Below are 14,611 nucleotides of genomic sequence, written 5' to 3'. Positions count from 1 at the left end.
TAAGATCGAGTAACACTAATAGAGAGATACAACCACGATCGGATGATAAGAGCAAATTATTTGTAACTCTAATGAGAGCAGTCTCAGTACTATGGTACGGTCTAAATCCTGAGACTGGAAATCCTCGCAGATATCATTTCTTTCTAAAAGCTGGTATTGCCTAGGCCAATTGACCTTCCGGCCAGTTGATAATACCTAGAATACCAAAATCGACTGCTGGCGGTAGTTCCTTTTCCTATTTAGCACCAAAACTCTGGAACAGTCTTCCTAACATTGTCCAGGAAGCAGACACACTCTGTCAGTTCAAAGCTAGACTAAAAACACATCTCTTTGAGCTAGCATACACATAACACATTACAGACTTCTATAATTCAATGTTAGGCTGCATAGATCAGGTCAGCCGGAACCGGGAACACTTTCCACAAATCCTGATGTACTCGTTACATCATAAGAAGAATGGCATCTACGCTAATTTTAGTGTCTTTGTTTATCTCAAGGTTTTCCCGCAGCCTGCCGGATCCAGGCCGTATCCAGATCTGATGAAGGACCTGCGCCTGGACCCGATGTCATAGTGGGGTGCTAAAGTGCCAACTAGTTTCTCCTTATGGAGGATCCCTTTACCACTCTACAGATAAAGCGTTGTCGGGAAAATTCGGTTCGCTTATCTACCCCGAAGTGATATAATTCTGTATCAAAATGTTAAGGCCAGACAAGTCGTTTTTTAAGGCTTGGTTTGTAGGGAATTACAAACCTGCGCACATATATTCAAACGCGCATACCAATAGACTGAACACGTAATACGCATGTGCACGCCATCAGCGTTCTCACAGGTTTCGCGTTTAAAGTCTGTGTAGAGTTTCCTGTTAAAACGGTGTCGTCTCAGCGGCCCCCCAAGTTAATAACTAATGATCGTTGCGACCGAAGTGAATCAATCAAATTAACTTTAGCTGGAAAATAAGTTTATTCAAGAACTGCTATAAAGCCAAAACAATCTCTGTTACTTTAAACTATCCTTGAATCTCTGTAAAGCCGCTTTGGAACAATCTACATTGTTAAAACCGCTATATAAATGAAGATGACTTGACTTGACTGGACTGAAAAGGAACATAGTTGTGAGGATACCGCCTTGTCTAGTATCTTTGACAGAAAAGGAAGATTCGAGATCGGCCTGTAATTGACTAATTCTGTACGATCAAATTGCGGTTTTTAACAAACGATTTAATCATAGCCAGCTAAATAAGTTTTTGGTACGTATCCTAATCACAAAGATGAATTAATGATATTGAGAAGAGGATCTATGACCTCTGGAAGCATCTCTTTCAGTACAGTAGGTACTCAACCAGAATAATACTTTTACCGCCGCCGCTGCCGCGGTATTTTTATTGCGGCAGTTTTCGGGGGTGTATTTGCTGCCTTTTACCGCTAAGAGGCGCTACACTAGCAGACTTTGAAAAGTGTCCGTTTATTCTCTCTGTTGCGTAATCTGCCGCGGCATCACAGCTCATTGAGAGCGATTGAAAGCTGGTAACAGATAAATTCAAGTGAAAGACTCTAGTTAAACTGATTTATAATCACAATACTAAAATTAAATCGAAAAATCAATGAAAACCTTTCAACATAGAACATTGCAATGGAAACATATTAGGCTAATCTATGAAGCTTTACATGCGCGTCAGATGTTTACTTTACAGCAGTCAGACAGTTAGCTCAATGGATAAGGCAATGACACGAGCCTTACGGGTCTTCAAGAGACCCGTGATCGAATCGGTGGCCAATAGAGTTTATATCTTACCGTTCTCGTGGCTTATAACTCTTTATTAAAGTCAAGCGTCAGGCCTATGTCACATTACAACATACATTTGCTAAATTCCAGTAAACTGATGATGATTGTCAGCCGATTGCGAAGAAGATGAAGAAGCTCCTCTAAATTATTTTTTTATGAATCATTCACGAAATTGAGATGACTGACAGTGGTACCCGGACATGGACGGTATTTTTCAAAACAGATCCATACATTGAAAAAATCGGAACATTTCAAGGTTTAAATAAAGCGCCTGAACAGGTTATTTATTTAGGCTAAAAAACAGAGTTGCAGTTCATTTTCTTTGCGATGGAAACTAGCCAAAGAAATTGCAGCTAAATTAAACAAATAAAACAGTACAACACGAAAATACTTCAAAGCAACAAAACATGTATTTTTCTTTGCCCCTCTCGCAAGACTCCTTTGCCTGCTCCGACCTATTTTTTACAGTCTATGGCTCCGACACTCTACATATGAAAGACGGAACATTAACACCTCTGCACCCCCACGATAAAGCAACTTCTCCAAACCCCCCACAGGCTAGCTGAGTTTGCAAAACAAAACAAAGAGTTTGCCACTCATCGTGGTGTGCCAAAACACTTCATTATTAACTTCAATATTTCATTCAAAACAATCTCAAAACGCTTTGACATTTTGAAAAGCCGTGGATGCATTACTGCCACTGGAACCATGAACGCAACAGAATACTGGTTCTGATTTTATTGTTTGTCGTTTAAACGTCATATATATATATTATCATTTGTTTTAACAGAACTGCTTTTGAAATACGATTGGAATTATGATAGGCTACAGAAGTAAAGTCATTGTATAATATTTGTTCCTTAAAATGGAATGCGTGGTGATTTTATTTTGTAAATAGGCTATAAGCAAAAAAAATATGGTTTAGAACTAGACAAATCTCTCTGCATCAACAATAGACTATAAAATGCATTCATAGGCTAATATAAAATTATCAGTAGTCCAAGTTAGTTCGGGATTCGAACCCGTGTCATCTAAATGATCGTAACGTAAGTTCAACCACTCGGCCACGCTTCACTCGATGCGACACGGCCTAACGTTCCAGTGTCTCTTCATTCAAATGAACGCGCCGCCGCGTTTGTCGAACACTAGCCTTGAACACTGGCCTTTAACACAGCCTTTTTCAACATGCCAGAATAAAACCTGGCTTTAGAACAATACATAGCGCCACTCGTCGTTGTGTGCCAATTTTTTTTTACAATAATTTAGTTTAATTTATTTCAGTGTTAATGTTTGAGTTAAAAAAAAATCCTCTACAAATTAAATTAACACAAAGTCGGCTATAAGAGTCCTTTATAGGCTACGTAAAAAAGCAAAGGGCTTATGTCTTAACATTTAGGCTACTTTGCTTAAATTCGATACATTTATTTTCAGTAGGGCCTAATAAATTTGTAGGGATGTAATTTCAGTATGCTTTACCAACGCTATGTATTCAATTAAAGTTCCAAGAGGTCTGGTCTCTATATTTCCTTCCCAAGCTGACACTAATATGCAAGTGCACAGCAAAAATCACAACTTGTGCTTGCTGCGAACGCAAGTTATTTAAGGTGTCTCAGCTGTACACAGTCTACCCTACAGTGTGAATTCGTTACAAGGTTTCATTTAATTAAATTAATGTGCAGCAATTTGTACAAATAGAATCTATAGGCCTATGTTTTAACAGTTTTAGACCCAAATCTCTCTGCATTAATAATAGGCTAAATGCATTAATAGGTTCATATAAATTAACTCCTTGATTGTGCGGGTTTCGAACCCATGTTATCTAAATGATTACAACGTAAATTCTACCACTCGGCTACGAGTGTACTCAATTGATAAATGCCCAAACGTTGATTTCTACAGCGAGCACCGTTTGATTTCGCATATAACCTACGTGTGAACACGCTGTATTTTTAGAATAGTAAAAATAATCAGCTATCATTGCACCTCATTTATTTCTCTTTTTTTTTTTCATTCAATAGGCTTATGTTGGGAATAAGCGTACTGTATGTTGCCAACGTCTACAGGCCTACAATATGAACTAGGCTACTAGCTAATAGGTCCATTATTCTCTTCTTGATTATAACTTTTGATTTTATTTTTTTCTGTCCTAAAATGTTTGTTTAATTCATTTGTAGTATTTCATCCTTAGTGTTAATGGATATTAAGCCCACTTACGTTTCGAAACGCAGTTGCTTTCAAAATCCCGCTGTATCCCACAGTATCCCTTTGCGCCACCTGGTGGTCATTTCGCGAACAACTTTGAAATCCCACTTGAATAATTCTGCCGCGGTGATTTCGCCGCGGTGCCTGACGCGGCGGTAATAGGCAGTTTGGATGAGTAACTACTGTAGCTTAGTCGGTATAGGGTCTAACATACATGTTGTCGATTTAAATGGTTTAACGAGTTTGACGAATTCTTCCTCTCCTGTAGCAATGAATGAATCGAATTTTTCCTTAGGGACACTACAATGCTCTGCCTGATGCGATACTGTAGTAGACGGTCGCATAGTTATAATTTTGTCCCTGATATTATCAATCTTATAAGTGAAGAAGTTCATAAAGTCATTACTGCTGTGCTGCTTGGAAACTTCTAGGCTTGAAGCTTTATTTTTCGTTTTTAGTTTAGCCACTGTTTCAAATAAATACCTAGGCTTTTGTTTATTTTCTTCTAATAGGGTTGAAAAATAAGCAGATCTAGCAGCTTTTAAGGCCTCTCTGTATGCAGTCGAGCTCTCTTTCCATGAAATGCGAAATACCTCTAGTTTTGTTTTCCTCCAGTTTGCGCTCCATTTTTCTGGATGCTCTCTTAAGGGCCTTTTTTTTCTTTTAACAGATTTTACAGATACTAGACATGTGACTTTCAAATGAAAGACTGGTATCAAAGAGCACACCCAGGTTCCTAAACGACGACGAAGACTTAATAGAGCAGCCATCAAGTGTTAGACAGTATTCTGGATTATTACTTGAGGACATTTTTTGTCCAATAATTAGAATCTCAGTTTTTTCAGAATTAAGTAGTAGGAAATTACTAGTCATCCAATTTTTTATATCAGCTATACATTCCGTTCATTTTGTGAATTGGTAAGTTTCGTCAGGGCGTGAAGAAATATAGAGCCGAGTATCGTCAGCATAACAGTGAAAGCTAATTCCATGCTTCCTAATGATATCTCCCAAGGGTAGCATGTACAGAGTGAACAGCAGCGGTCCTAGTACTGAGCCTTGTGGTATGCCATACTGAACTTGCAATCGATAAGACATCTCTTCATTTACTGCTACAAACTGATAACGGTCAGATAAGTATGATTTAAACCATGCTAATGCGATTCCACTAATGCCAACATAATTTTCGAGTCTATTTAAAAGAATGTTGTGGTCAATAGTATGAAATGCAGCACTAAGATCAAGTAACACTAATAGAGAGATAAAACCACGATCGGATGATAAGAGCAAATCATTTGTAACTCTAATGAGAGCAGTCTCAGTACTATGGTACGGTCTAAATCCAGAGACTGGAAATCCTCGCAGATATCATTTCTTTCTAAAAGCTGGTATTGCCTAGGCCAATTTACCTTCCGGCCAGTTGATAATACCTAGAATACCAAAATCGACTGCTGGCGGTAGATCCTTTTCCTATTTAGCACCAAAACTCTGGAACAGTCTTCCTAACATTGTCCGGGAAGCAGACACACTCTGTCAGTTCAAAGCTAGACTAAAAACACATCTCTTTGAGCTAGCATACACATAACACATTACAGACTTCTATAGTTCAATGTTAGGCTGCATAGATCAGGTCAGCCGGAACCGGGAACACTTTCCACAAATCCTGATGTACTCGTTACATCATAAGAAGAATGGCATCTACGCTAATTTTAGTCTCTCTGTTTATCCCGAGGTTTACCACAATCCAGACCTGATGAAGGACCTGCGCCTGGAGGTGACGACAGCGCAGTCCTGAAGTGTCACTAGTCTCTCCCCTGAGAAGGCCTTCTTCCCTTTACCTCTCTACAGATAAAACATTGTAGGGATAATTCCAGTTCGCGTGGCTATGCGGAAGCGGTGAAAATTAAGACCAGACAGGTGGTTTGTTGAGGGTTGCATATTTATAGAAAACTGTTGACAATGAATAGACAGGACCAATAGTAGCAAAACGAATCACTTATTCTAAAAAGAATATCTAGTAGGCCTATATAATGAGGGATTCTGTTAACAGTATTTTAACGATTTTTTAAAATGGATAATGATGGATGATGGATAATACAAAATGCTTTCTAACATTTTGACAGAAAAAAAACACAAGCAAGAACAAAATTTAGACTTCCAGTTGCCCGTCTTCTCTCTCTGTGTGCGCGTTTGTGAGAGAGAGCTTGCACAGCACTGAGACAATGGCACTTTTAAATCCATAAGTAATTAACACGCTGTCACGGCTCCACCAGATCTACAGACTCCACCCACTTGTTCACTCTCCCCTGATTACTAATAACCACACCTGTACCTCGTCACCTGTTCACTATATACACTCACTTGCACCACTCTTCATTGTCTGATCTCGTCTTTCCATGGACTTACCTGTTCCACTTACCTGTCATACTTACCTGTCATCCTTACCTGTCATCCTCGTCGTCCGATCCACGAACCTGCTATCATCGTCAGTGACTCTCATCCACGTCTGCCATCAGCCTTGTTCCGTTCTCTACCTGTGAAGGACAATACTGTTATTCATCAGCTAAGTTCCATTCAACTATCTTCATTGTGTTCAACTCATCATTTACATCTGCTGGTTTCCGTGCTTCTGTTCAAACTTCAGTTACTATATATTCACCCTGTCTGCTTCATCACTCTCTGTGACCCACGCTAGTTTTCATACTAAATGAATATGTAAAGAAATTAGGTACTTTAGTTATTTTTAACACAATGACATTACACATTCATGCTACATTTCTCAACACTGAGAATGAACAAATAAATGCTTGTCGGTCATCCACAAGTCAGAGCACTGTCATAAAGCCATAGCAATTTCAAGTTTATTTAGATTATATTGTTCAAAGTGACTATGAATGACAGAGAGTAATTTAGAGTCAATCCATGCGATCACGCAGAGGATTAAGTAAACTCAATTCTATATTTCAACAAATCTCCCCCAGCCTGTTTACCATAAGGAGTCAGAAGCACCGAGACTACTGTCCTGTCCTCGCTTCAGAAATCCACCCGACGGCGGGGGTGGAAGGGGGATCGAGCCGGATTCTGTATTGCTGTCTCTTTTCAGTCATGAGCCTTACGCATTTGTCAATCATCCTGGCTTGCTATTTGGGGAATGAACCAGCACTATGATCGGTCTAACTGATTCGAGTACAGTATGTGCACCAGGTTTTTGCGTAGTTTAGAATGACAAATCATACCAGCGTACTTTGAGCTCAAAATACGTACAGGTTGGCAGGTCTGAGTCTGTTTTATCTCAAATAATGACTTTTTGATTTAAAGGCCTGAATTGATAAAAAAAAGAAAAAACATCTATTTTTCTTACTTTTTTGGCTTCTTTCTTCTTCAATCTCAGGGATGATCTAACAGGTTCTCTGAAGTCAAGTAGTCTTTTGCATCAAGCCGATGTTCTGTGAATATTTCTGTGAAGAGAGCGGATTAATAACCTTTGACCTTTCTGTAGTAGACTATACGTAAGGTGAATGTTACCATGACATACAAAGCATTTGTTGTGTCAAATGAACATTTAATCACTGCTAACATTCATTATCAGTCCCCTGTGTTTTACACTTTGCTCATTCGTCAAAGTTACTATCTTTGCTACTTTGGGCCAAATGTCTGCCATTCTTTTTTTATTTTATATGTTGTTACCTTTTAAGACTCTGTTTTTAAAATAGGGACATTAGTTTGGCTGTTGTGCTCAGTCACTGGCAAAATAATAAAACCAACATGCAAAATAGAATCGTGATTAAATCGTGAATCATGATTTTCTAGATAAAAATGGTGATATGATATTTTTGCCATATGGCCCACCACTAGGGACTCGATTACTGTGGCTTCTGTGCAGCCCAGCATCAGCTCCGTGCCTCTTCTAGTCACGTGAACTTCAATGCTAAACCTGCAGGACAGTTTTACGTTAATCATTCAGCTGTAACCTGTGCTAATAAAAAAGATGTTTCTAATCAATATTCTTTGCTTTCAGAAAAACACACACAAGGGAGGGAAGGCCGTTCTTGTTTGGCTGCTGTAAAGAGTGGCATCCAAACGCTGTGTCCTTAGGTGAAACAGGGAGATGATGATAGTGTCTCTGATTATAGTGTCAAAGAAAAAAGATGGGAGAGACGTTTGGCAAGAAAGGTAAGTTGACAAGACTTTATTCTTCATGAAATTCTCTAGTAAGAATTGATTTGTTAAATTGGGTATGTAGATAGTATGAGATATAACTGAATTACACAGCCAAAGCCTAGAAGCATCGGTTATAGACTTCGTGTAAATTATTTTATTTTATTTTTATTATTTTTTTATTTATTTTTTTTTTAGTAGCTGGGTTTCCATCCAAACGTGAAGCAAATCTTTTTCAAACAAAAAATGTAAATTAGGTGCGTTTCCATCAGGCTGTTTGAGCGGACGACGTGGTATTGGTAACCTAGTAACCAACAGTAAATGAAACACCGTCACCGAAACAGTAGTGCTGCGTGTCGTTCGACTCAATGAGCGACTGCTTTAAAAGAACGGTGAGAACCGGTTCCCGTCTGAGCGCGGTTTTCCCTTTTTCTATTTTTGTATGTTACTACAAGTAAGGATAATATGATTATCCTTTCGCTACACTGCTCTGCCACACGATACAAGTAGTCACGTGCTTAATGTTATTTTGATGTGTTTTCATCCTTAATATCAGGTCAGAAAACAAGAGCAATAACACAAGCAAACAAAGTTGGCAGTGATTATTGAAAATAAAAGTTATGTTGAAGAATGTGGGTAACCAAACAGTTGCTGGTCACCGGTGACTTCCATAGTATAGTTTTTCCCAGAAGACCAGCAACTGTTTGGATCGCCACATTACTCAAAACATCTTATTTTGTGTTCAGCACAAGAAAGAAATGAATACAGGTCTGGAACAACATTAGAGCAAATAATGACAGATTTTAATATAATTTTTTTTGTTTGTTTTTATTAATTTTTTTAATTTTTTATTTTACCCAGCTTCTTCAGGTTTGCATGGTGTGTGACATTTGGAATGTCATTATATTGTTATATTGTTAAATATAGTGTGTGTTGATTGGTGTTTATATCTGTTCAAGCTTGACAACCTTATTGCCTTTTTGATTACTTTCCAGATTACATTGTTAAAAGGGATGCTTATAAGAGAGTATACATCTGAAACTGCTGAGTCTGAAGGGTTTAGATTATATCACCCACCAAGTACATTGTACTCAGCGTGCTGTCATTCTTAAAAAGAAAACAAATCATTTGTCATAACTTGCCTGCCTTATATGTGTATATACAATTTCTCTTTTTTCACATTTGCTGTTTTTCAGCCCCACTGCTATAGAAGGAAAAACTGAAGTCTGAGTGCAGAGACGAGTCAAGAAGAGAGTAGTAAGTCTGGTTTAATCTCATATCACCTCTGGTATAGAGATTTTTGAGGCCTATTGAAAGGTGATTGACAGTTAGGAAAATGTTAGCAACGTGTCCATTTCAGGTGTCTAATGTGTGCTGCCTTTGGGTCATTCATGTTAAAATCAATTGTTTTTTTTTGGTAAAGCTGCAAGTCACTAGTCCTAGTCCTGGTATACAATAGGGGTGTGACGGTTAGTATATAACCGTGAGACCGACGGTTATAGTTGAACACCGTCATTACAACTCTATAACCGCCAAAACCGTGTTATTAAAATATTTTTTTACAAACATTTTTTATCATAGAGAATGTTTAAATACTAATTAAAAACAATTGTTAACCGTCTGTGTTATTAATGGTCTACGTCGTTTCCAACTGTATTTGATTCTTTTCTTTGCTAAGTAGGCCTACCCCTTGACCGACCGATCATTTGAGATAGAAAATAAAATAGATAGATAGAAATAAAAGCTATGATATAGTGATGTGACATCATTATGAGATTTATTAAACAAATGAAAAACATTTGCAATAATAAACATTAGCAATGAACATTTGCAATCGGGAGACATGGTTTTTACCACGTAATGAAGTTTTGCTTTGTAAATCATCAGACATTATTTTTACCACTTCATTAAGTTTTGCTTTGTAGAAAGCCTTTCTTTAAAGCGAATTTCGTTATGTACAAATTGTATCTTAATTTTAATAAATGCATTTGCATGTATTTAATAAATAAATGTATTTAATAAAAACCAATTGCATGTATTTAATAAATAAAAAGCAAATATAGGAGACAATAACCGTGACATGGAGGCTCCGATGCGCCGCGTTCGCTTGCATTGCATTGTGAAGTTGAACACAACATTTTCGTTTACTCACCAACCATACTGTCTGCCGGTGTGTCTTTATAACGTTAATCTCCTCATCTGAAATAGACGCCTGACAAGACTGACTGAACCCTAAACATATATCGTATTGCTGGCTGAGAGAATCGATATTGTATCGTATCGTAATGAACTGTCCGATTTACACCCCTAGTCTGAGCCACAAGCCCTCAGTTGTGGAAAATGAGTCGAACTCAGAGAAGTGATCGTCCACTTGAAGATGGAGATGTGACACTCTAACTCCTCTGTTTCTTTGGTTCAGCCGTTTGTAGGCCTGAGTTTGTACATAATGCATTATTCACTTCTGCACATTGTTTTTCCGTAACTTTGTTTTTTTGTTTTTTTTTCCAGAAAATTGCATTGTGATGCTTATTTATTTAGTGATGTAATATTCAGTGTACTTTTCAGTAATACAGGTATAACTGAAATGTTCTGCAAAAAGTATAAATATAGCTCTGCCATAGCATTTCACTGATCTTTGTTAAGTATTTTGTTCAAGAGATTATATATGCTGTTATACTTTTTTAATGTTCTCCTGTTTTATTTTGCAACTTAAACAAGATACTATATTAAAGTTTTCTTGATTTCAAAGTCTGTGTGTCTTAACATTTGGATTTATTTTTGCACTTTTAATATAGCATTTTGAATACTGAATAAAACTTTATAATAAACTATTAGTGTAAAGATAATAAATTTTTTAATGAGCTGAAATGCTATTTAAGTGTTCTTGAGGAAAATTACAATTAAGCTTCAAATATATTATAACTAGTTTAAGACATATGAAAGTATATTTGTAATGAACTGTAAAGAAATACACTTAAATGCACTAAATGTACTTGAAGTGGTTCCATTTTAGCACAGTTTAACTAAATATAGTGCAAATAGCTTAAAATATATTCAAATATCTTGAAATACACTTAATATACTTGATGTGGTTTCAAAATAATACATGTAATGCTGGGTACACCAAAAGATTTTTTACAAAATGTGATAGATCACAAACATGAGGACAAAAAATCCTAGATTTAAGCGTTTTGCTCCTATAATGTGTGGTGTGCCATGATGTGACAAAGACAGCACAGACGAACAGATGTTAAACCAGAGTCTCGACTGTGAACACAGGAAATCTCGATAAATCTTGCGAGACCTCAGAATAAGCGTGGCGGACGATATGCAGGAAGAAATTGCGATGATAGTGTTTGGAATGATTTTCACAGAACACGCTGTATAAACATTCGTGCTGTTGCCACAAATCAACAAGCTGATCCTCCATCTCTGCTGTCCACATCAATTTCACTTTGTGCTGCGCCATGACTGCATTTGTTATGCTTCCGTCTTCCATCATCTCGCTTTCCGATTGGATATTGTTTCGTTTCACGTGATAACCTCCAGAGCGTGAGCGCGTTTGTTCTCGGGGTTCCCCCTACACATCATGATTTCTGATCGTAAATATTAAACATACTGAATATTTACGATTCGAGATCAGGGCGGTTCCAACGTTCTTCCGATCAGGTTCAGACGCTCTTAACACACCTCACACCAAGGGAAAATCTGATAAGATAATCTATAGAACCATCAAGATAATCGGGACACAACTACGATTGTCGGAAGGGGGGAAATCGGCCCAAAATCAGCCCGATTATCTTTTGGTGTGTACCCAGCATTATACATACAAATCTTTGCAGATTTAATACACACTTAGTATAGTACAATTTACAAAGGGGTATAATGGCCTTTTCAAAAGTCTTTGGTGTCCCCAGAGCGTGCATGTGAAGTTTTAGCTCAAAATACCCCCAAAATAATAGATTTTGTTTATGCACAAACAGCAACATTACACACTAACTAAAGAAAAATAGTAAAATCAAAATCAACCACACCTTTAAATATATTTCTTTCTCACCTGGGTATATTTTTCTTGTATGTTTCGAAGACACTCATAATGAATTTGTAATGTACTTGTTGTAACACATATAAAGTACACTTTAATATCACTAATCAAGCATGTAATTAGTCCCTACATAGGCATATACCTAAAGTATACTAAGTATACTAATATAGTTGTTCCAATTTAGTAAACAAAAGTACACTGAATAAACTTAAAGTTATGCTTTACTACAAATTACAATTACTACTAAAATATACTTAGTACAAAATTAGTTGTTTTAAAAAAAAGCACACTTCAAGTTAACTAATCATTAACACACTTGAGTATACTGATCATTAGTCTGGTTGCAAGTATACTTAGCTTCTTTTCTTTTTTTTCACCAGGGCAACCTGTAAGTAGGACTAATCCTGTTGATGTATATATTTTCTACCGGTGTTCAAAATACTTAGTTTTGAGTTTTATATTGTGTAGGTCTCCTGTTAACCCTCTGAGGTCGACAAACGCGCCCGCGCGTTTTGCTGGATTTTTTTCAGTTCAGTTCAAAAGAAATTAATTTTGCTCTGTTGACTTTGATATTACAAGCAAGTTTCATACATCAATCGATTCTGTTAAATGTGTATTATTTTTGTGTATACTCACAATAAAAACAAACTGTTGTGCTTTTTGCCAAATAAAGAAAAATAAACTTGATGCGAGTTCTGCCTTCTCTCTGTCGAAGGCTCCGAAAATGAACAATAACTCAGCGAATACTGAGTCAAACAGACATACAGACACACAGGCATGAAGCTTGAATTCTCTTCTTTAAAATGAGGTAATTTATATAAAAAACAAATAGTCTCATCTTGTGAAATCTGTATTAAAAGAGAGCGATTCCAGTCGAGCTAATTAGAGCTCATTCAAATGTAATGTGACTCCGCTCACGGAGAGCGCGTGCTATTCAAACGCAAATTACTGAGGCAATCCAAGGAAACCTGTGAACGCCCCCTTATCAGCTCGAGAAAACACAAGTTTAATCATATCATTGTAGCCTACGTGTTTACACCATCTGGCAGTGCTGTGAGGAATAATAATAATGGAAAATCTACCTCAGAGTGCGGGTATTGCAGGAGAGAGGATCCGAATACTGTAGTAAGTTTTTTTTCCTTCTCAAGTTAATCGCGTTTCTGTGAATGAATGAATGGCAGCCGCAGAGATGCGCGCTGTTTATCACAGCTCGCAAAAAGACAGTTTAAATTTAAATTGCGTCTCTGTGTGAATGAATGATGATGTTTTAGCAAACTGTATTGCTATACTGAGTTGAGTAAAAATCGACAGAAATATGTTGAAATAAAATGTAGGCTATTTGTTAAGCAACGTATTAAACTGAAAATTAACATTTATATGCCCTAATATTTCATAAAAACAACGTTACAGTCAGGCGTTTCTGTTTGTGAATGAATGTTTCGGTTTTAGCAAACTGTATTGCTATACTGAGTAAAAATCTACTGAAATATGTTGAAATAAAATGTATTTGTATAAGCAACGTATTAAACTGCAAATTAACATTTATATTTCTTATAATAAAAATGAAAGACCTATGTTACAGACATATGAAAGACAACATTTCGTTGATTAGTTTTGGATAGATTATACATTTTTACTGTAAAATATCTGCCACCTCAAATAAGCTTTTGTTTGCCAATATTTGCTCATGTTAAATATAGTATGTTTTGTCAAAAATAAAGTAATCAAATAATCAATCAAATCCTTAAATTTGAAATATGTATGATAAAATGTATACTTTAGTTTTTACAAAGAAAGATTACACTTGAATTGTTGTTGTAATTGTAACCTTTTTAATAAAAAAATATATTTACAAGGTAGATGTAAACAAACTATTAAATGGTAATAAGCCTTTTCTTTAAATAATTTTTATTGTGTTTTATTAGTGACAAATTTGGGGAGAGGATAAATATTCCAAAACTGAAAATACAGTATGAGAATTAACTGCACAATTACTAGACATGTTTTCCTTGGATATTATAGGCCAAATTGCAAGCACAATATGTGGAAAAATAAAAAAGAATTGAGATACTTCCAACTGTTGCTCTTGCATTCTTGTGGCTCAGTGACTCACCTGAATGAATGGCTAATTAAGTATGCAGGCCCCATTGTCTCCTCAGGTGTGAACCACTAAATATGCATGATTGTTGACGCCCACTCCGCATATTGCCTTTCCAAACAGAAAGTGCTTTGCAAAATTCAAATCAATGTATTGTGTTATGTGAATGATTAGGCAGGGTGATTTTCACATCATTTTGAAGAAAAAACACTAGGCGATGACATCCATTAGACAAAAGTCTTATTGGCACATATTTAGTATGTGTTTTGTGGTCTTATTTCAGAAACTTTAGTTTTTAGTTTTTTCAATAACCACGCATAAACATTAT

General features: G+C 36.6%; 1 long non-coding RNA gene across 1 annotated transcript in view; it reads left to right on the top strand.

The window, feature by feature from the left end:
- Positions 1 to 10,998, top strand: part of LOC311301491 — a 34,739-nt gene extending 23,741 nt beyond the window's left edge. The window contains exons 2-4 of the long non-coding RNA XR_014629468.1: positions 8,001 to 8,155; positions 9,337 to 9,397; positions 10,452 to 10,998. This is a non-coding gene — a long non-coding RNA (uncharacterized lncRNA). The remainder of the gene's footprint in view (positions 1 to 8,000; positions 8,156 to 9,336; positions 9,398 to 10,451) is intronic.
- Positions 10,999 to 14,611: the final 3,613 nt, after the last annotated feature.

The sequence above is a fragment of the Rutilus rutilus genome (assembly GCF_951802725.1).
Source record: "Rutilus rutilus genome assembly, chromosome: 12".
In the NCBI taxonomy this organism is placed as follows: Eukaryota; Metazoa; Chordata; class Actinopteri; order Cypriniformes; family Leuciscidae; genus Rutilus; species Rutilus rutilus.
This window is presented reverse-complemented; position numbering and strand designations above follow the sequence as displayed.